Raw genomic sequence first — 24,148 nt, 5'->3', positions numbered from 1 at the left:
ACTGTAACGCTGTAAATTCATTTTAAGGCACAAAGAAATAAAAAACATTTTTGCTTAAAGATGTGTTATAAGGTGATAAAATTATCAAAATGCATTGAGACTTTAATATAACTATCATGGTATTATGTGGCCCCTTTAAGATTTATCAGCGTAAGGGTCACTGAATTTTAAACTCACAGTTCTTTATCTATAGAGGTGTAAATCAACAGTTATTAACACATGCAGACCCCAGTAATGAAAATATAACCTTCACAGCAGGTAAATCTGTTGTAGAGAAAAGTGTGTTAACTCATGGTGGTAAAGTCTAGTTCCTCAGTTTAAGTTTCGTTTTGTTTTCTTACACTACACAAATGTTAGAACAAAATACAACCAAAAGAACACTTAAGACTAAATTAAAAACATCTTTAAAGTCCCAGTGAAATTAAAAAATGACAATGCCTATTTTTTCATGAAATATTGCAGCTTATTGTAAATAGTTTATCAATGTGGGTCGTTCCATTTTTAAAAATCATGAGCCCTCATAATCTTTAGTTAAAATCTGAAAATGCACTTCCTTCCTGTAATGACTATCCATCTTAAATGATGTATGTTAGACATCCGTTAACTCCTCCCCTTCAACTGTCAGTCTGCTGCTAGTTCCATTTCAAAATGCAATGGCTGTATTTATACATCCAATCAAATCGCAGAGAAAAACGAAAGCCCACTATTTTTCTCATTCAAAATTCCATTTCACTTGGAAATTTGTAAAAATACGGAAGTAAAAACGATCGCAACTTCCAGTTCAAGGGGACTTTAAGACCTAATTATATGTGGGAATAGAGGGTATGCATTGACGTCACTTTCCCACGTGAACATGTCGGGACACGAAGAAACACGCAATTATTTGCTGGAATTACCAGCAGCTGGACTCGACGGTGATCCTTACGACTTCCCTACAACTTACAAAGGAATCAGGTGTTCCTGGACACAAATGTTGCACAGAATTGCATTTCCTGATATTGTAAGCAGTCATTTTGCTGAGTGTTTTGCCACCCACGGGGGCACGCTCCGGCCCACGTGGGTGGCATGTGGTAAAAAAAAACATAACAGGAAGTGATTCTTGACCAGTGCTGTTTACATCTTTCAAAACGGTTGTCAAATTGACATTTCAGGCTAAATAGTAAAAAAAACCTCAACCTAAAAATCATTATTATAAGCTTACTGGGCATTGGGCATGCACACATTTTTTATGCACAATTGTTTTTTTTTTGACCAAAGAAAGTTTTGAATTGCAGATTAAAAAATGTGAACATACAATGTTTGAGAATACTTAAAAATTCTGTAATATTTATGAAAAAAAAGATTGGTCTATATTTTCTTGGACTACAAACATGTGACAATCTCTATAAACATGCTAAGTTGGCAACGCAAACAGCATACTGTAAAGTGCTATTTACTGTGGTAAAAAGTTAATTTACTGTAATACGTCGCCTCTTGTGACTTCCTATTCTATTACATTATAGGAAAAAGACTAAATGAAAGCATCTAGTGGTTTAAACTCATCTCTACATATTGTGGTTTTCAACAAGTGCAACTTGGCACATATTTCACATTTTTGTAAGATTTTTTTTAAAGAAATCAATGCTGCATGAGGAACAACAGCTCAGCTCCGTGTTTAATGTAATGTGCTCTGCAAGCATAAAAATCTGCACCAAACAGCACCATGAGGGTTCCTGAGAGAAGCCAATCAAAGCGGGAACAGATGCTACGGTCTGACCGAGCATGCCAGCCAATCTTGAAGACAATGTGACAAGACGTGGCACGAGCTCTCCCCTTCTGATGTTTAACTCCTAATAACAGAAAATGAATACCGAGCGTCCTCAAATTACTCAATCGACACAATTAGAGTTAAGGAGATAGGCTTAATTAAATCGAAAACACACTGTTCGAGAAATTATTGACGGTTCACGGTAATTGTCGCCATATTTCTGCTGTCCTGTGGACACGGCAGGAGCGATCCAGGGTGGGCCTGAAGAGCGGAACCGAGCGGAGGCTCAGGCCTAATTCAGCTAAACTAATGGTACTTGAAAGCTCTTCTTTTCCTGTTATGAATTGAAGATGTGTGTGCCAATCAAGGTAGAGAGTAAAAACAAATGCCATAGAGTCAGTAGAAGAAGTATGTGACAGAATGGGCCAAAGCAATGAGAGAGGAGACTGTTCAGAATAATTTAAGGTGTCCATAATATCCAGATAGTTAAAGGGATAGTTCACACAAAAATGAAAATTCTGTCATTATTTACTCACCCTCTTGTCATTTTAAACCTGTATGACTTACTTTTTTCCACAGAACACAAAACAAGATATTTTGAAAAAAGTTGGTAACCAAACAACGGCAGTACCCAATGGGTACTGCCATTGTTCGGTAACTGACATTCTTCAACATATTTTGTGTCATACATGTTAGAAACGACAAGAGGGTGAGTAAATAATTACAGAATTTTAATTTTTGGGTGAACTATGCCTTTAAATCTGAATGCATCAGGCCAAATCTGAGCAACTAACTGGACTGATCTCTAGTATTCTTTCATGTGAGATCATTTATAAGGGCCAATGAAAGGTTTTCATCCTCACTTATGGCACACATCACATTTTTCGAGTTATTTTATAATGAGGAATCAAATTGTCAAACTGTGCTGCACAAATATACAGTATAACTTCTATAAAAGTTTAAAAAGTTTTTCCTCAGTCCATAGGATAGTCCACTGAAAACTACATTTTAAAAATTTAATGCAGGCCCTGGAAAGAGTCTGCTTGTGAAGAATGGAGCAGTTGCGAATATTGGACCCGACTGTACATCTATGGTACGAGTAAACATTGCTACTCATTTGCAAAGACGAAGATAACACAGAAGTCGTATGGGCACATTAACAAACAGTGTTTAAGTGTTTTTGAGTAAAAGAGAGGGTGAAAAATTATAAGCTGGGGTTGTTTTGTTTAACTAACATTGTAAGGGTGACCTCAGGTGACAAATTACGACATACAATATGACAGCACCATTATAATACAAACATACGCTGTATATTGTTCCGTAGAGGCAAAATGTGTAGGATTAACTATATGCAGCATTTTTGCACAGCCAAGCAAAAATTTGAGATGACCTCTATGAGCTAAAATAAGATGAGCAATTCACAAATTTACACAAATATTGAAGTGCGTCTGACGCAGAAATCCCAGGAGTGCACACTTATATAAAATGCCTGTCCTTGATGTATAGCAGCAGCTACAAATGGTTCATACATTTCCACTAAACGAGATGCAGGATGCCTTTTTACGGAGGTCGAGCGTGCTCTAGTTTATCTGTCAGAATCCTCTTGTTCTCCGCTGGGACGAGATTTGACAGCGCCTCACAACATTGTGACAAGCGAGTGAGATTGTTAGTCATGTTTTGACTACAAACAGGGTTCATTCCGGATACAGATAACAGAATGGCTGGAAATTCGCCCCAATTCATGCAGCTATCAACAGACTCGACCTCAATACTGCAGACGTTGATTTATTTGTATTACAATACTGTAAGAGACTGTGCTGTTTAGGTGAAATTGGTCTATCAAAGCATGCATGTTGAAAAAACTAAGCACCTTAATGCATTTATAATACACATAGGTCTGCATAGAAAGTGAAACCGAATTCTGCTAAACACCTTTCATTCATAAAATGACATAGCCTTGCATGTGTGTTTATTCAGTATTGTGACAAAAATATATTGATTTATATTATTATTTTATTGTATATTAAATAAAAAATACTCAACAGTTAATGATTCTTTGCGGAGGTCTACCGGAAGTTAAATTTGGGCCACATAACATTGTTTATGTTTTTGCCGCTGAAAATAAATTGTACCTAAATAATGCGTTCTTCAATTATCTATTTACATATTTGAATTTGTATGAAAACCAAGTGTGGCATTTGCATTTCACATAAATCGCAAACTGATTGCAAGTGCGTGAGAGATAATTGAAGGTCTTGTAACAAAGGAGGATAAATATTTGCATGTGGTTTGCTGACTAAAACGATTCATTTGAACCGTATCGATTGCCAAGAGAACCATCTGGCATACAGCAGCAGTATTTTCCCAGAATGCCTGAAATGTTTAGGCTAGTCTGCAGAGCGAGAGACATATAAAAAGACAAAGGGCAAGAGAGAAATTTATGAGGAAACAGAGATTAAGTTAGACGAGAGAGAGAACAAGAACATGCCTGCTAGATCAAACATGTGGGAATGAGCAGACAAGGTGTGTTAAAGGGAATCACATGGTGTTAAAGGGGGTGAGAAAAATGAGATAAATATATTGATAGTGAGAAAAGGAGGGGGAGGTGTTAAATAAGAAGGGGGAGGGCTAAAATGGGGATACTATGGGAGTATTTTATAGAAAAATTCTTAACATTCCCTAACATGGTATGAAGAAATTGTGTGGGGAAGCTTTACTTTAAAGGAACAGTTCCCCCAATATTTACAAATTCTGTCTTCATTTCCTCACCCTCAAATTGTTTCAAATCTGTATAAATTTCTTTGTTCTTTTGAACACAGAAAGTATTTTGAAAAAAGTAGGAAAGCAAACAGTTCTGGGGCACTTTTGACTCATTGTAATTTTTCCTACTATGGTAGTCAATGGTGGCAATGAACTGTTTGTTTACAAGCATTCTTCCAAATATATATGTCTGTGTTCAGCAGAACAAAGAAATGTATACAGGTTTGAAACAACTTGAGGATGAGTAAATAATGACAGAATTTTCATTTTTGCATAAACTGTCCCTTTAATGATTTAATCCTAATACATGGATACATGAAACATTCATCATATCTCCATTTTATCCTAACAGTGTCTTTGGTTTAAACTTATTCATATAATAAGATGTACTAAATCAAATGACTTAAAATGCTACAAAGAAACAGCTCACCCCAAAATAATAAAACATCAAAAACAATCAAAAACAAAACAAATGCTGACCTATAAAAAACAAAATGCCCTTGTTTATATGTAGTACATATTAACATACATTAATTACAATACATGGTGAAATTCTACATAAATGAGGTTAAGCCACCCCGTGTGCATTCATGAGAGAAATTATGTCATTAACAAATTGGGCCTTTAGAGAGTCTGATCATTCAGTGTGATTTCCACAAGTGTTCATTCCATCAACCTGGTCACATGGTGTACTGATGTTATTAAAGAACAGGAATGGGCTGGTCCTTCAGACAAGAACAACCCAGATTATGACACCACCACATTAAAGAGCTACTCCACCCAAAAATAAAAATTCTGCCATGAATTACTCACCCTCAAGTATTTGCAAACCTGTATAAATTTCTTGGTTCTGTTGAACACAAAGAAAGATATTTAGAAGAATGTTAGCACCTGAGATTTCTGGGGTAGTCAAAAAATGGTAGTCATTTGGGAGCCACAGAACTGTTTGTTTGTCGAAATTCTTCAAAATATATATATTTTTTTCTACTATGGTAGTCAATGGTGACCCAGAAATGTCAGTTGCAAACAGTTTACCAAATATCTTTCTGTGTGTTCAACAGAACAAAGAAATGTATACATTTTTGGAACAACTTGAGGATGAGAGTATGACAGAATTTTCATTTTTGGATGGAGTATCCCTTTAACACGTGATGGATGATGATTTTCAAGATAAACCGAATATTAGAAGGCTAAATGCTTTCAGACGCACACACATGCACGCGCACACAAACACAATTCATCGAAAAGACATAAACTGCTTAGACTAGTCTTTCAAGTTAGTCATAACTTCTTTAAGTCAGTCACATAAAAAGGTATATTGGTCAAATTAAAATCTAAAATGTAAGACGTATTAGTGCTAACTAATTGCTAGTCAGTGGGACCAGTTTATGCAACTGGCCCCTGATTTAAAAGAAAGCTATCAAACATTGCTATTTTCTCACAAGCAATCCAACAACACCAACAGTAGGACAGATGTCAGTAATTATTGCATCAGTAACAACTTCGAACAAATGTTAATCTGATCCTCACCCAAAGCTATCATAAGTATTCAAAAGGCATGTGGGTGAGTAAATGTTTTGGTAAACTACAACTGTACGTGCTTCTGTGTGAGTGTTTATTTTGCATGTGTGTGTCTCGTGGGCTTTGACCTCCTCAAGGAGAGGTGCTTGTTTAGAGCTGAAAGGATATCAGACGCAATGGAAAGTTACCAGAAAGCTGGTCTCCTAGCATATTCTCTTAGCCAATCAAAAACATGCTACGATAACAGACATTAACAATGGTATACAAATGACAAAAAGTTACAATACGGTAACGATATTTACCCACATAAAACAAATACATGACACGATGATTCTAAAAGCATGTTACACCACATATTAAAGTTTTTACTGTTGTAATAATAGCTCCCGTAACGACAGAATTGTGGCAGACGATACGGTTAAAATATGATTTATTGTTATTGCATCTTCAGAAGACACATTCTTTGAGCTGAGCATTATCTTTTGTTAAACTGCGGATGTCAGGGAGAATACCAGACAATGGGATTACCTAGTAACACAGTCATTATGAAAATAATTCTTAGGTCCCGTTGTCCCGTTACCATGGCAACCCCATCTCACAGACTCTCCTGGCTGGAGAACTCCTTTTTCTGTAAGGTGAGGGTAAGTGATGAGCAACCTGCCATCCCTGCGTCTTAAACATCTGACCCTGATCATTACCATCCTTCACACAGTTTCTTTTTTTTAGCATGACAGTTCACAGACGGTGGGGACAAATTAACCTATAAATAGGCCTGTAGGTGACATTTGCTGTTGTTCTTTTATTCTGTGGCAAATCAGAGATCAGGATTTGTTTGCTCCCGGGAAACAGTGCCTGGGACAGAAGCAGGTAATTAATGCCAGTTTGGGCAGCTCTGCACCAACACTTTAGGTGACACGTGTCCTCAGCTAGCATTGTCTACTGAAAATAGCTTCCAGTGTGTCCGTGATTTAAATCCACCCAAGCGCCATAACATCTCATTCTGGGGTTATTTATCTGTGAGGAAGAGTCACCCAAATAGGTACAGCAGGGCTAGACCCTCATCTTCACCACTGATGGAATTCAGTCAGGGAGAGATATAAGAAAATGATCCCATTAAAGTGAAACAACTGAGTTATCCGAAATCCCGTTCTCTAGTCTTTCTGGTCTTCGACTATTATGTCTGAAGATTCTATGAAACTAAGACTATTTAAATGAGAAGATATTTAGAGGCCATCCACACGGAGATGCGTATAGCTGTATTTCAAGAATAAACTGTAAAATAAAATAAAAATCCCTGTAAAATTACATTTCCCCTGTTTTTCTTGTAGATTTGAGGCCCCTTTTTTTGACCGTATTTCAAAAAAGTATTTTTTTGCCTTTTACGTGGAAAATCTGTAAAAAAAATTATGGGGGGGTTACTGTCATGGTTCTGCCCCACCTTGTCTTGCTTCTCTTGACCTAGTGGCAGAACCATGATAGAACCTCTTGTTTTATGTGGAGAGTGACGTTTTGTCCCTGATGGTCTTCCACTCTCCGGTGTGGCGTCTCTGTTCCCGCCCTTTCGTCTCGTTATTGTTTGTTAATTAGTTCATGTCCTGCACCTGTCCCCTCTTGATTTATCCCCTTTATAATGCCCTTGTGTCTTCTGTCTCGTGCTGGTTCATTGTTCTGTTGTGTTCTGTTTGTGTCATGTGGGTGAGTTACTGTTCTGTAGTTAGTTTAGTTTATTGTGGTTATGTCAAGTGTTGTTATTATTTCTAGTCTAGTTAGTCCCTGTCCTTGTTGCTATGTTTTGTTATGTTCCCCCACGTGGGTCTTTGTTTGTATTTTTTAGTTATAATTAAAGTCTGTCTTGTTAACCCCTTACCCGCTGTCTGCACTTGGGTCCTCTGTCCTTGTCCTCACCACCCACGTTCATGACAGGTTACAGTGTATACTACATCGTTTTGAGACGGTTTCAGTGGTTTCGTGTGTACGCAGATATTTTTTGAGACGATGCCTTGAAAAGGAAAAAGATTGGATGGAGAAAGCTCTGGCTTCGTGTGGATGTGGCCTTAGACATTTGCCGACACAGACATTATGGGGCAGTTTCCAGGACAGGGTTTAAGCCTGCCAGACTAACTTAAATGTTAGAGGTGTCTTGATCGTAAAAAACTTTCCCTGGCATATCTTAGTGTGATTGTTTTTTCTGGAGATGTACACCAGCAACGTTATTTTGTAAAAAAAAAGTATGTTTTTAAAAATGACTTAAATATCCTAATTTAACTAAGGCCTAGTCCTGGCTTAAACTTTCCTATCTGGGAAACCGCCCCATATCATATCAGACAGCCTCAGAAATGTTTATTTTTCAGGTAGTCTGAATTTAGTAAAATGATCAGTTTTGTTTTATCCTGTGAACTTGTGACAACATTTCTCTCAAATTCCAAATGATTAAATTGCTTTTTATTTGGATTTATTTGCAGAAAATTAAAACGAGACGAACTGTGTTTGGTTATAATATAAAAAGTTATTTTATATTTAATTAATATTCATATTAATTCTAATTTTATTGCATATCAATTGTATTAAATTAAACTACTCGACAGTTATTGATTCCACATAACGTTCGTTAATGTTGTTGTTGCTGAAACCGTCTATATTACACAGATTGTGAGGAAGTTGCAAAAATTTGACAAAAGTTGCATTTTCTGGCAATGCTAAACATTTAGTAAGATTCTCTTATAACATTTTAAACAGGTTACGTTTATCATGACAATATTTAGAGCATATTTGATAACAAATTTCATACTGTACTGTCTCTGACAAGCAAAGACACAATGCGTTAGCTTATCTGACCAAACTGTCGGCTAGAATCAGATCCTGCGTTGAATAATAGTCACTATTCCCTTTATCTGTGTTTGGCGCTTGATCAATGACTGTCTCCAGAGGAAAAGGCAGAATAAAGCAGCAGACCAGAGGCAATACTCTGAGACAAAGACGAAGTAGGTAGAACTGAGGAGACAGATGCAGAGGCAGCACGCAGCGCTCAAACTGTCGCAGTCAAACGTGTCGACGGACAACAAATGACAGTGACAACTTACCTACAACAAACAGCCATAAACAGCTCCGCTGAGCAAAGATTGGTGGTTTATTAAACTTTTTTTTCCCATTATGATCGAGAAATATGGTCTTATGCTTCCCAAAAAAAAGCATTTTTATCCAAATACTGTATATAGTGAACTTTTCACCCTCTTGGCATTGAAGTCTATTGCAAAAGAGCTTGGATATTATTCCTAAAATCTCTTTTTGTGTTTCTCAAAGAAAGAAAATAATACCAGGATGGAACGGCATGGGGTTAATGATGACAAATGACCAATTTTAATGCTGTCAAAAGCAAATATGACAGAATTTTCAGTTTGGGGTGCATTATTTTATAAGGATGGAAGAAGCAGAGGAAGGAGGGAGATCCACAAAGAGGATTAAAGAAAAAAATCAAAGAAAGCCACTTAGCAGTAAGTCAGGTCTGTTCATCATGCAGCCCTCAGAGAAAGAGAACAAACATGGTTTGGGGCAGGAGATTGAATTAGAAGCACGAGAGGAAGGAATCGAGATATCTCAATGTTCTCTAACAAAATTACTCTGCCCCAAAAAAAGCATTTGTCCACAGGAACCGGTGTGTGGGATGGGCAGGCTTTTCCTCGCTTGGTTAGAGAAAGCTGTTGGGCCAACAATAGCAGATTGGTTCCAAATCCTGACCTGCCGAGTCAAGCCCTACTGTGCCTACCCACAATGCCATGCTCTCCAAATTACATATACACGCACACACACAAAATTGCACAGACTATCAACCACACACTATAGAATAACATTAGCAAACAAATCAACCTTCTAATTACTAAAATAAAGGTGTGTAAACATTGAGATGGGATACTGTACACACATTGCCGTGTACTTTTGCAAACATTACTGTAATAAAAAAGGTCAAGGTTGATGCAGTAACCATTATGGACACATACAAAGACAACCCGACGTCACAGCAGTTCGGGACATAGTCATGAAATTTAAAATCTATTGATTTGTGTTCATGGACACGAATTCCGCCTTTTTTCATGTCATTCAGCAAAACCTTTTTCGTATCACTTACCCTGACTTTTTTCCTATGACTCAGCACAACATTCGATATACAGAACGCGTGTGTATATACATTTGTGTACATATACAGTATAAGCCACCCCTTACCTCACCCAAACCCTATAACATCACAGGCACAAAGGCTAATTTAGCTAAAATGTATGCATTTTACGAGGTGGCAAAGCAACAATAAAAGCCCACCCTAACCCCGCCCCTAAACCTAACGTCAATGGGGGAAAGTCAATAATAAAACATACAAATGAGATTGTATGAATTCACACGAATGAGACACCTCGTAAAATAGATACAAATTCCCATCAGATTGCGTTATACATATGTAGGATACTTTGTATTAAAATGCATTAGATTAAAAATCATGCTGAATGACATGAAATATGTGTGTTTATGAATTATGTCACAAATTCCTGTGTGACTGTATTGACAAAGAGCATTTAAAAGGGCCCTTATAGCCTATTTTCTTCTGGCACTTTATGCAAGCAACACAAATCACACTTAAATACTTTAAAAAAAAAACACTTACAAAATAATTGCATTATTTTAAAGCGTATATTTCCCCATCGACAAATGCTAAAAAAAAACATGACATCACACCATGGGATATGGGCTTGCGAAGGGTACGTTCGGTCATTTTTTCTGGCTCCATACTTATTAGTCACATGACTATTACGCCTCAGGTGACTTCGTCAAAAAAACAGCTCGCTATTACATAGCCCTTGGTGTAAAATCTATTTTCCATTTTAAAACAAACAAACAAAAAAAACGTAAAATCATAATTCGCAGAAAGCACTCTACAATCATATATGTATAGGTTAAATGAGGTCATAACCAAAGGTTTGATAATGTTACATATCACATGTGACACATTTTCTCATGCTGGGCTGGCAGTCCGTGTAGATGAACATATGGCTGCATGGACCTGAAGTCAGGATCTGAATGTTGGAGGACTAGTCATATGTCCGAAACATCACTGACATAACTGCTTTTAATAACCAAGAGACAACATTAAACAACAATAAAGCAATAAGCCCCAAGAAGCAGTGGGTTACAGTGCATTTTATAACAGCTAAGGGCGTTGTGGCACGACGCGAAGCGGAGTAAAACCCGTAGCTGTTATAAAATGCACTGTAACCCACTGCTTCACGGGGCTTATTGCTTTTATAAAACAGTTACTCCATATGCTTAGCAAGGTTTCATAAAATAAAGTAAATAAAATGATATTTAGGCTATGTGGTGCGGTCAGCCGTTATATATTGAGGTATTTTATAACGGCTTAGAACTCCGCTCAGCCAATCAGAATCAAGGACCAGAACTGACCGTTTTATAATGTTCATTATTACACATATTACATTTTTTCGCTGCTGTTGATCAAGATTGCCCTAATAACAAAGAACTAAAGAGGAATAGAAGCTTTGGTCACCTATGACATTGTTTACCCTAATGGCTGAATAAACAATGTTAAATCTATTATCTAATCTAAAGTCTTTTTAGACTCTTGTCACCCAAAATCTGGAAATCTCCCTGAAGAAAAGTCAGATTTAAACTAGTAGCTGTGTTTGAGAACCTGATAGCTAGATCTAGCTGATCCAAGCTGAGGCAAGCTGTTCATTAGCTTTGAATTCTTAAGGTGCTCAAGCACATACAGTATATGGGACTGTAGACATAGAAACTTGTTTTTCAGCAGAGCCAGGTGTGATTCTGTTCACGGCAGGTTTAAGTCTCATTATATCAGTGTTTCCTGTGAATATTAACCGGGGTATGGAGACACAGAGAGGGGTCAGAGATGCAGAGATTCGTGGGAGAACAGCTAATGCAGTTTCAGCACCTGCAGTGCGGCTGAAAGGACTCATTGATCCGAGAATAAAGCTACGGGCTACGTTTCACCAAAGCACAAATGGTAGCGGCCTGATTCTCTCAGGGGAACAGGTGACCGTGCCGCTATTGTTTCCTACCAAAAATGGAAACAAGGTGCAACGTCAAGACACAATGTGCTTAAGCATGAGACTCACAATATCCTGGTGATTCCTTTAAAACCCATTCTGAGTATTTTTACAAGTTAATTTTATTACATGTGGGATTTGGGGTTTAATCGGTCTGGAACACAATTTTTTAAAGAATGGATACATTTTCAATGCAACAGTTAATAGTAACTAACTATAGGATGTCCAACTGGAAATAAAAAGCCCCAATAAAAGACCATAGGGCTTAAAGGTCCTGTGTTTTTGGATCTATTGACAGAAATGCAATATAATATATATAACTATGCCTTCAGATGTGATATTACTCTTTTAAGTGTTATTTTTTTATTACCTTAGAATGAGCTATGTCTATTTACATTTACATTTAGTCATTTAGCAGACGCTTTTATCCACAGCGACTTACAGATGAGGGAAACAATGGAAGAACATAAGGACAACAAAAAGCATAAGTGCAAAAAAAGAAAATTGGTCTCATATAGCCTATCACAGTATACAGAGCAAAAGAAATAAAAAAAATAAAAAAAAAAATGTGTATGTCTATCTACATACACCGCGGGTCTCCTTACATGGAATTCACCAGTTGTTTCCACAGTATCCCTAAATGGACAAACTGCTCTACAGAGCACATTTCGTAAATATGTTATCTCCTTCGGCAAATAAGCGAAAACGTGACTACATCTTTGTGCTGTGAGACCCGTCGTAGTGGTTCGAAAGGGAGAGGTGAGCTGTGGAGTGGGCCATTGGTTGCAATTCGCGACCTCACCGCTAGATGCTGCTAAATTTCATACACTGGACATTTAAATATAAGCCTATAGTTCAAGTCTTCTGAAGTTATGCAAAATATACATTTGAATACTAATTTGTTTCCCTTTCAACAAATTGAAAGTCAATAATAAACTTTCAAACTAATAGTTAATTATTCTTTTAAAATATGAACATTTATGGATAAACTGTTTTAGTTGCAAATGATATGAACGCATTTGTTGGCATCGCATACAATCTCTGACAACACAAAAGGCACAGGTAAGACTTGAGAGCTTGAAGGATCAGAAAAGGCCCTCTAGCAAACAATCTTCTGATTCACACGTTACTCATTCGAATCTCCAGAGCTAACTCCAAAACCGAGAAGCACAACGCATCCCACACTTCTCATTAGCCTCTTGTGCTGCTCAGATTTGGGAAACAGTCATATTGCGGTGGCAGTGAAAAAAGAAAACAATCCCTGCTGCTGTCTCTAACAAGATTTCCCACTTCGGCTTCTAAATGAATCCCTCCTGCCGAGAGCTACGAACGGATCTGCCTACTGCGCCCCTGCCACCAAATCCATCCTAATTATGTCACTTGTAAATCCATTTGTCAGATGCATAATCCCCCATCCATTTATCAGAAGGTCAGGTTGGTGGGGGGAAATAGATGGAGTTATTACTTGGCGAGTCTGAAATAAGATTTCGGTGGGATAAACAGATCCCACGGACTGAGAAAGAGATGTGAATAACGAGGAGATATGCAGAACGATTACACGTCTCTGTTCACCCCTGCGCCCTCCGCAGCAACACAGGTCTGATGGAATCCAGTTACATACCTCAGTCATTTCATGCTAAGCCAGATGCTGATTGATAGGTTGTTGGAAAAGTACTGTAAAGGTCCTAAATGACAAGTGTTTTGACAGTAATGTTGAAGTTAAAGGAAAGAGATTTTAATAAAGTTCAGTAGGAGAATATAATCCTGGCAATCACCATTCTTAAGGGTACATAGAATCACTTAAGACTCCTCCTACTAACACTTGATGCAGTACATTGCCTCTCGTCCACTACAGGAACAACCTGAGTCAGCTTGTATACAGCAGAGTAAGCAAAACAATTATGCGCATTAAAGTTCCCATGACATCAAAATGGAATACTTTTGGCTTTTATTAGAAATATTTTAACTTTAAGAATATCTACAAACTAGTGTGCTTCAAAACATACAAACAGACAAAATTCACATATAAAATGCATTCAAAACTTAATGACAATTTTTATGACATCACTCTGCTTCTCATCAGACTTCAGACTGTGAGGTAATCTAAACGTTAGGCTATTAGCTTTTTTAAAGGGGGGGGGGGGGTCTTCCAACTTTCTATGTCAGTAGAAACTACATCAACATACTTAACAAAGCTAAACATTTCAATGCATCAGTGGGTCTTTAAAAGTTTTATTAACAATTGTGACCCTGCCAGTAAAAAAAACCCCAGCTAAAGTCATTTTTGTGGATTTAGGGTTTTTTAAATAAACCGATCCTATATAATGTAAAAACATTCGGTGCAGATATCTTGATATCTTTAATATTGACTGAGTAAGGCCATGTCAAACATTGAAAATAATGAAAATAAAGCTGAAATTGCTGTAAATTAAGCTGTAAACAATGGCTCACTCCACTGCTCATCGCTCCCTTTCGAGGCACTATGGTGACTGACAAAGGTGTCTTTTCGCTTTGCCGAGGAGATAACGTAGTTATGAAACGCGCTCTGTAGTGCAGTTTGTCTGTTTAGAGCTACTGTAGAAACAATATGCCGAATTCCATGTAAGGGGACCTGCGGCGTATGTAGACAGAAATAGCTCATTCTAAGATAATTAAAACATAATGCTTCATTATTTAGGGTCTTTATTTTTATCATTTAGTTAAGTATATTATATTTCATTTCTGTCAAACTGTGACTATATAGGCTAACTATATCAAGTCAGTGCTTCAATATAAACTCACATTTGGTATCTAGTGTGTCTAAATCTGTGTTCTTATAGCTCTATACTCTTACAGCATGTGAATAGGCTCATGAAAAGCTCTTAAAGCTCTTGAGAATACGAGACCGCAGCTACACATTATATCACAGAACACAATGGATTCAATTGAAGGTCACATGATGAGAACAGCACCCACTTAAAAACAATGCTGTCTTACATTTCTAGTATTTCCTTAGAACATCCTATATCTCTGAAACTTACCTAATTTTCTTTTCAACACAAAAGCCTTCACAAAACACATAAAGAATTGCAGTGTAATCCACTTCAAAACAGAGGTTTAGATAGAAATTGCACATTTCCTGTACCGCACACACATTCTACATTTACAAAGCAGGAAAACGCTGCAAAAATGTCCCGCAATAAATCATTTTAATCATAGAACATACAGACAGACAACAATACAACTATTTATAACAGTATGCAAACGCCTCAAAAGTCAACTAATGCACAGCATGTTGATGTTTCTGCACTCAGGCAATTACCAACAGAATGCCTGCAGGCACGCGCTAAACACACACACACGCACACACACACGTCATTCACACATCACAGACACGCAGCAGCTTATCATGCCAGCGTTCCGTGCCTAATTGCATCGTGGACAGTCTACACACACACACTTGCTTGGTGTGATTGACATTTGACAGAGGAAGACAAGCACACATCCACACACAAACACACTTGCTTCTCCAGCCGGAAACAAAAACATTGACCCTCATCCCTACAATTACTGCCCCCTTCACACCTCACAGTGAGAAAATGACACTTTCTGCGAGACACACAACACCTCTCGCTCTCTCTCGAGCACAAACATCACATCATGCCCAAAGCACATTTACCCAAAAAACTGTGTATGCGTTTTTCATCCGTCTATTTTCTTTATTAATAATGTAATATTGGCTCAGCATGCAACAATGATTGTGAGAGGATAAAAGGGGGGGGGAAATCAAATCCATTAAAAACTGCACGTTTAAGAAACTGAAAGACCACTTTACATGATGCGCCAATATTTCCCAATGTGCTAAAGAAACATTATTAAAACGTTAAACTAAAATTATACAATAAAGTGTCAAAAAATGAAAATTCTGTCATCATTTACTCACCCACGAGTTGTTCCAAATCTGTATACATTTCTTTGTTCTGATGAACACAGGGAAAGATATTTGGAAGAATGCTTGTAACCAAACAGTTCTTGGACCCCATTGACTCCCATAGTAGGAAAAATTGCTTTATACATTTCTTTGTTCTGTTGAACACAAAAGAAGATGTTTTGAAGAAAGCAAACTGTAGGAAATCAAACAATCCCAAACTACCATTGTGATTTTTTTCTACTATGGTAGTCAATGGTGGCCAAGAACTGTTTGGTTTCAAGCATTCTTCCAAATATCTTTCTCTGTGTTTATCAGAACAAAGAAATGTATACAGATTTGGAACAACTCGAGGGTGAGTAAATGATGAAAGAATTTTTATTTGGGGGTGAACTGTCCCTTTAAAGTTCAAACAGGCTCATTATTTATTATACACAATAAATGTTCTGTCTGAATTAATAAATAGTGAAATGCCCTTCCGTGATTTACAAAGCTTTCAATGGGGTGATCAAAATGGTGCATGACACTTGTGTTGACAGATGTGTTGGAGCCCAGAGATAATCTAAATCAATTGAAACCAAATTTAGCCTCAGTTGTTCCTCCTGTTGTTAGAATCCCCCCCTCCACCTATAAAAAGCTGCAACAGTAATTACTCCTGCAATCTCCTCACAGGACGGGGCTGCCCCGCACAGGATTTTCATGAAAAATGAAACAAAGAAAGATTCGAACCCTTCCCCCAACACCCCCTCTCTACCTCCACTTTTCTGTCCCTCTCATTCTCCGCCAGCACCTCAACTGATTCACCAAGGAAGGCAGATGCATTTTATGACTGCAGCGAGACTCATTCAGTCACAGGTTAAGCGAGGGCAGCTCTTTGTCTAGACACAGCTTATAGAGAATTCAGTATGTATACACACACACAGAAGTAACATGCGGTTTTAGACATCCCTCCATCACGGGGGGATTACATCTGCACAACCCCGCCACATGTGCGCTGTATCTTTGTCCTGATGCTGGATCCTCTGTTCTAGCACACACACGCACGCACACACATCTGTCAGACAAGGTCCCCTGATCACACACTGCATTGCAACACAGAATCAAAGACCACCGGGCATCTATACGAAGAAAAAGATTCTGTAATGTAAAATCAAATCCAGATCTCTCTCTCTCTCTCTCTCTCTCTCTCTCTCTCTATCTAAATATATATCTATATATGAAGAGTTTGGTTCAAAAATGACAAAATTTATTTCATAAAATATTTCAAAAAGCATGCTTTTTATTATTTTATCATGTTTTTATTGTGTTAGTTAGCTGTATTTTTTTAGTTATTATGGCTTAAATCAAAACAAACCAACTGCAGTTCGAGTAATATTAATTGGAATGCAAAATGAAAAAACATGCTTTTTGAAAAATTTCTGTTTTTGGATCCAAACTCTTCATATATATATATATATATATATATATATATATATATATATTGTATATATGGGTAGGTTCAGTGTTATTTATTTATTATCTAAAATCCTCTTATTTGAGAATCTTCCAGACAATAGGCGTCACTAAACAAAGATCTGTGACTGTCCTGGAAGGCTGGGGTGTTGCTTATCCCTCCCTCTACACAGGTGGAATGTAAAACAGCCTGAAAGGGTTAAAATATTCTGCAGAGCGTCTGGGGAGTTACGGGGGAATGCAGGGGGGTGTCAGCAAATCTCAGCCATTAACTGCACAGATTTATTGAGATTCTTCCATTGTGATTATGCAGCATGTCTGGCCCTACATATATTCAGCAACAAAACCATCTTATTTCAGGACAACGTTCATTTATCATGAAACAAACAACAAACATACTCATTACTTCTCAAAATACACAAACCACTCGTATTTTTGTATAGTCTTCTAGTCTTTCTTTGTTTGTCTATAAAAGATGCAACAGAGCTTTATCCTATGTTTCCATGATTTAGTCTCTTTCTCTTTTTCCCATCATGCATTAGTATTGTAAACAGAAAGGCATGGCTGAGTACACACACAATGCCTCGTGCAGAACAGCGCGGAGGAGACGAGTGACAGCGTACTGCATCAAGACCCCGCCCCACACACACACACTCATACGCACACTTCTCATCTTCAACGAAACATACACCAGTCATAAAAAAATGCTAAAATATTCTACCAATGATACACTATGAAGGAATGTGGCTGCCTGCAGTGGAACCTGTCGTACGCTCCTAAAAATTCGCCTCCGTTCATGTTTAACCTTTGAGTTTGTACCTTAACCTTTCATTCTCCACCATCTCAGCGCCGCTGAGCTGTCAACCAATCACAATCTCCCATAAATCATCACTCCACATTATCCTATAACCTCAAAATCATGTTTTCTACACCCAAATGGGATTCTCTCTTTTATAAACCATGAGCTTAATATCAGCTGGAAACGGAAGGGAGGGAGTATCAGACGAATACAGTAACCATGGTCAGTGAGTTCTTCATTAAAGCTCTCTCCCGGCTCTGACCTCAGCGGCTGTCTGCCCCGAGACGGTGGGCCATAACCGTTACAGTGACGTGATTCATTAGAAGATGGAGAGAAGCTGCTTCCTATCCAGACAAAGGAGACTGTAATTAAAATGAAGGCAATGCGAAACCTGTGAAAACAAAGGAGTGAGTAGAAAAGGATGAGAAAAGAAAAACAAAAAGAGAGAGGTCACTCAAGAATGTAACAATTAGTTAATGAGCAAATGAAAAAGGAAGGACCATTTTGGAGGCATCTTTATGCACCTTATGCAATGACAATTCATAGCAACCATGTCTAGAAGCACCAAGACGATGATAAAAAATGTTTTTTCAAAGAAAATTCTGAGAGAAAAAATGAAAACAACATACTATATGGGTCGGAAATAACATAAAGGTGAGTAAATGATGACAGAATTGTCATATTTTTGATGAACCATCCCTTTAGGACCATCAGCGATGATGTGATTGTATGAAGAGAGAGACTGGAGGAAGAGAGCGATGCTTAAAAATACTTCAGGGCTTTAGAGAGTACGAAACCAAGAGTAACTTGCTCATCGGGGGGTAGAAATCGCACCATAACCCTGAATTGACCTGCTGTTTTATATAAAGAACAGTGCCAACTTAATTCTCCACGCTGCACTCAAATGTGTCAAAGTACAAGTGTGAGCCACGGAAAGAAGAGCAGTGGCAATTTTCTTCTGGGTGGTGCACAGGAAATGAGATCTGTGGATGTAAACTAAGTCAAGACTGTGCAGACACAACACGCAACTGAGCTATCAAGGTCAATTTGAAGGACAGAGGAGGTTGAGCCGTGGCTTTCCATTACCGAAGCGCTCCTGGGAAAACATCGGAAGCTTTCAGTCGACACTTATCAACTAGTCTCGGTTTTCTCTCAAAGAGGCAACCGCTAATAACCGCGGTGAGAAATGACAGGCTTTACCCCATCTAGACCGCAACGGTACATCAATTCAACGGCATGAAAAGGCTCAGACAAGCAAATCACTCTTGATTTATAGATTATACACAAAGCACCTGTGTAAACACAAACATTCGAAGGCATTAGCTAGATATGTACAAGCACATTACCAAACAACTCAGAATCAAAAACTGTACAATCATCACTGCGAAAAATATAAACCATCCTATAGCTGTTTTAATCTTGTTAAATTTTGCTTTTTAATACTCTCATGCAATCCATAATATCCATGTACGTATATGAAAAAGCGAGACCTTTAAGGTGAGTTTTAAGTGAGTCTATAGCTCGACTTATGTGTATTTCAAGCAAATTGCACCATTTCTGCCCACTCATCCGGACAGTTTTATCTCTAGAGATTACCAAGCGGCTCTACGCACCCATCCTTGCCAGCCGTTCATTAGACGAAAGGCCATGATGCCCAAGCTCTTCAAATCGCATGCTTTACAGTTGTTTTATTTAATCTCCGGTCGTGAAATGCGAACGAGAGCGTGGTGTCTGGGAGCCGGTTCCGGTGGAGTCATTTTTCAATCTTTCCCCAAACGCAGAGCACTAAAAAAAGTACAACGAGAAGGTTTTCCTCAAGGCGGTGCAATGTATCAAATGCATGATAGAAGTTTAATTGCATCCTTGTTTACTAACCACATTGAGAGTTACATAAAATAAAAAACAAAACCATTATGATCTACATAAAACGAAAATAATAAATGCTCTAGAGATGGGATGTTGAAATGGGGGAAGATATTTTCTTCTGCATGACTAGTTTCTTATTGAGATGATTCACTTGTGTACGCATTTAAAACTATTTAATATAGTAAAAAAGTTCTGATTTAGCAAAGAAACACACACACCCGGTTTATTATCTCTGTTTTATTATCTCTGTTTTATTATCTCTGTGGGGACAGTCCATAGGCGTAATGATTTTTATACTGTACAAACTGTATGTTTTATCCCCTACCCCTAAACCTAAAGATCATTTCCAGATTTAAAAAAAATATTGTTTTGTACGTTTTATAAGCTTCGTTGCCCATGGGGACCTCAATTTTGGTCCCCACAGTGACACGAGTCCCCATGTGATGTTGTGCATTCAGGTTTAGGTTCCCACCGGGATATAAAAACAAGGCCACACACACACACACACACACACACATCATGCTTACAGTTCATATTCCATTTCCTCTCAGTCTCAAGGACACGTATCATTTCATGCACCGACAACAAGAAATCAATCCCAGGTAAAAGAGAAAAGTACAGGAATCGCACAACACAGCAATATTTGATCCCAGCATTCCTGACTCACTTTGCGTGACAAAGGCGAAGCACAATCGTACTAGCCGTGCTAAATAAATTAAAAGCAGGGAAGGAACGAAAATGGACATGCGAGAGGGAGAGTAGACAGATCCAGCTGAAAGATCAGAGGCCACACGGGCGTCTCGACGGGGAACAGGGGATGAGAGCTGCCACAGGAAGATAGGAAAGAAACAGGGTATTTTACAAGACCTCACTGCAGGAGAGGAGCGGTTCAGAACAGGTAAAGTGTGAAAAATATGATGTTTTCCACTGGCAAGAAGCTCTCCAGCTCTGTGATCGCATCCTGGGGACAGGTTAAAGAAGCAGTCCTGTGTTGGGTAGGATTTCAATTGTTGTTGACAATTCAGAGCTGGGTTCAAGGTCACAGACAGGTCGAGTTTGGAAGACCAGTTTAGGGCTGAGAAGCCTAAATTTACTTGAATTCCTTTCCATCAGAGTGTAAATTCTTTCCATCCTATTGATTCACAACTGGATCTGTCACGATTGGCGTGGAAGAACCCAGATAAAGGCAGGCGTGAAGGGGTTAACACGAAAGACTTTAATTTAAATAAAAACTGAAACAAAACACTTCCCACGGGGGGGGGGGCAAAAATAAACTAACAAAACAACCAGCGACACAACGTCTTAAACAAGTAAGGTAAGGGAAGGCAAGGCGAGACAAGGGTATCCATGGGCAAGGCAAAACACGAAGCACACGGTACAGGGTACACAGTACATACACAATCCAACAGCACAGGACAAAGAGACATGATGGCATTTTACAGGGCAAGACAAATGAGGGATAATGACACAGGGCAGGTGGGAAACATTAGACACGGCAGGGAAGCAATACATGAAACAAGAGGGGCGGGGCCAATGACAAGACACGAGAAAGCACATGAGATGTCAAAACATAAACAACCCATGGCTTTCTCACATAAAACCTAAGGGCTCTGTCCCGATCCTGCCACACGACTAGAAATTCAGAAACAAGAGGGCAGGACCGTGACAGGATCACAACCCTGTTCGAGTGCAAAGCCTTTTTAAGCCTTATTGGCAAATCGCATCTCCTACAAACACACCCTTGGATTTTTTTATCCATCTGAGCTCTGCTTGTAACAAAAAAACCCCCACAAACCCTAGAGAAACAACAACATTATTGGCGGTACTGTAGCTGAGACAGCAGAGCAAAATGCTAGCAATAACAAGATCATGGGTTCGAGTCCCAGGGAATTCAATGCATGAACTGATAAAATGTAAACCCTAAACACAATGTAATTTGCTTTAAATAAAAGCATCTGCCAGACTCACAAGTTGCAACAGATTCTATATTTGTGTACATGTAACCTTGACATGTTCAATTCCTCTCATTTCTGTCACGATGGTCTAGCACAAGCAAAAGAAAATGGCATAAAATGATACTTTAATTAAAAGTCAACTGAAAAGATTTCTTAATGCAAAAAAAAAACATTTATTCCTGTAGGAGCGGTTGCTAGGGATGTGTCTATCGTCAAGTTCATTTCCAGGCTAAATGAGGCAGTTCCAAGCTGTGCCTGAGGCTGTGCCTTTATTCTGGTGTGTCCCATAGACGCAGCAGCTCTCAAAGTGAAGATTTAGACAGCTTAAGCGAAATGTTTACATCTTTATCTCATCAGTCGAGAGAAAGTGTGTGTGAATAAATTATATGTTTAGAGTAAGAATTCAGTGTTTACAGTTTATGTGCGAAGAGGTTTTTTTTTGTTGCAAAAACAGATACTCCGTTTTTATTTTTTATTATTGTTATCATGTTTTTACAGTGTTTTATTGTGTTAGTTAGCTGTATTTTTTCGTTTTTAGTAAAAATCTGTTTTTGCAAATGAACTCTTCATTTCTTTATATATTTTTATAAACACTCAGGAATGAGTACATTTATTTATCTAGATTTACAGATAAAGACATCAACAAGGTCGAGGTTAGCTATGTTCTTTGCTGTCTATCATCATGCAAACGTTACCAGTTGACACCTACCCTTATTTTATTAACAGCAATTGTGTAGGTCAAGTGAACATAAAGCAGCAGGATGGTATGATGGGGAAAATTAAAGCAGAAGGTGTCAGGGATTGGCAGGAAAGAACCCAATTGCAGGCAGGCAGTGAAGGGGTTAACAAATATATTTATTAAACAGAACAAAACAGAACAAAAACACCCACAATGGGGGAAAACAGAACTAAGAAATATTAATGAAACAAAAGACTTCCCACGAGGGGGCAAAATGAAAACAAGACAAATAAACTAAACTCAAGGACACGACCAAACGTCTTAAATAATACAAGGGACAAAACTCACAAAACACGAACAGGCAAGGCACAGGAACACGGGTGAGCGCACCAACATAAGCCACACATACGTACAGATACAATCCACGAACACAAGACAAAGAAACAAGAGGGTATTTATAGGAAACACAAACGAGGGATAATGACATGGGGCAGGTGTGAGACATTAAACACTCAGGGAAGGATAACGAGGAAACGAGAGGAATGGGGTCACTGACAAGACACTGGAGAGAACGTACACTATTGTCAAATGGACAATAATATGTTTCTCTCCACACATAACCAAAGACTTTGTCATGGCTCTGCTACAGGACCAAGAAAAACATGACTAAGGAAGCAGAGCCATGACAGAAGGAAATATTAAACAAAAAACAATTATCTAAACCACATTCGTAACTATTGAAGTTGTTTTTTTCTCCTACTCTTCAAAGGTTTACCATGGTTTAAATATTAAATTTAATTTATTTGCAGGTAACATAACCTAGCAAATAGAAATTTACCGTGGTCTTACTATAGTAATCACAGTATTATTAACCATTTTATTTTTTTTAAACTATGATAATAGAAATGTTAATTAATCACCAAAAACATAGTTATTTAGATTTCTACTATAATTTAAACTATACACCAATAGATTTATGCACTCTTGTTAAAATCTCTTAAAAAGTTCAATACAAATAATAGGCTACATTTATATTCGAATAGGTGTTGTCTCCTTTAACATTGTTTATCAAGGAAAACGATCTTATATCATCAACAAAATGCTCTTGAAAAACAAAAAAGCGAGATAAAACGCATTCATGTTCAATTATCGAAGCATGAACAACAACACATTTCAGAAAAGCTCCTCGTATAAACCACGATAACTAATCCGGTTCATGTTCACTCACCTTACAGAAGTATCTGTCCTTACTCAACCTGCTCTCTTCCACAGCCGACCGACAGACTGAAGGATCGGCGCTCAAGCATGCTGTTTCGAGTGCAGCATCTCTCTCCTGCCCACCTTTCTCTCATCCGGGATGCTGTGGTACTCTCACATTCAGTATGTAAACACCG

At 38.1% G+C, this 24,148-nt stretch overlaps 1 protein-coding gene across 1 annotated transcript in view; it reads right to left on the bottom strand.

Annotated features, from left to right (window-relative positions):
• Positions 1 to 24,093, bottom strand: part of mtus2a (microtubule associated tumor suppressor candidate 2a) — a 62,960-nt gene extending 38,867 nt beyond the window's left edge. Inside the window, exon 1 of the mRNA XM_057320758.1 lies at positions 23,983 to 24,093. The gene's annotated coding sequence lies outside the window, so the exon portion shown is untranslated. The remainder of the gene's footprint in view (positions 1 to 23,982) is intronic.
• Positions 24,094 to 24,148: the final 55 nt, after the last annotated feature.

The sequence above is a fragment of the Triplophysa rosa genome, linkage group LG22 (genome assembly GCF_024868665.1).
Source record: "Triplophysa rosa linkage group LG22, Trosa_1v2, whole genome shotgun sequence".
In the NCBI taxonomy this organism is placed as follows: Eukaryota; Metazoa; Chordata; class Actinopteri; order Cypriniformes; family Nemacheilidae; genus Triplophysa; species Triplophysa rosa.
The sequence above is the reverse complement of the archived record's forward strand: the minus strand, read 5'-3'. Positions and strand labels throughout refer to the sequence as shown.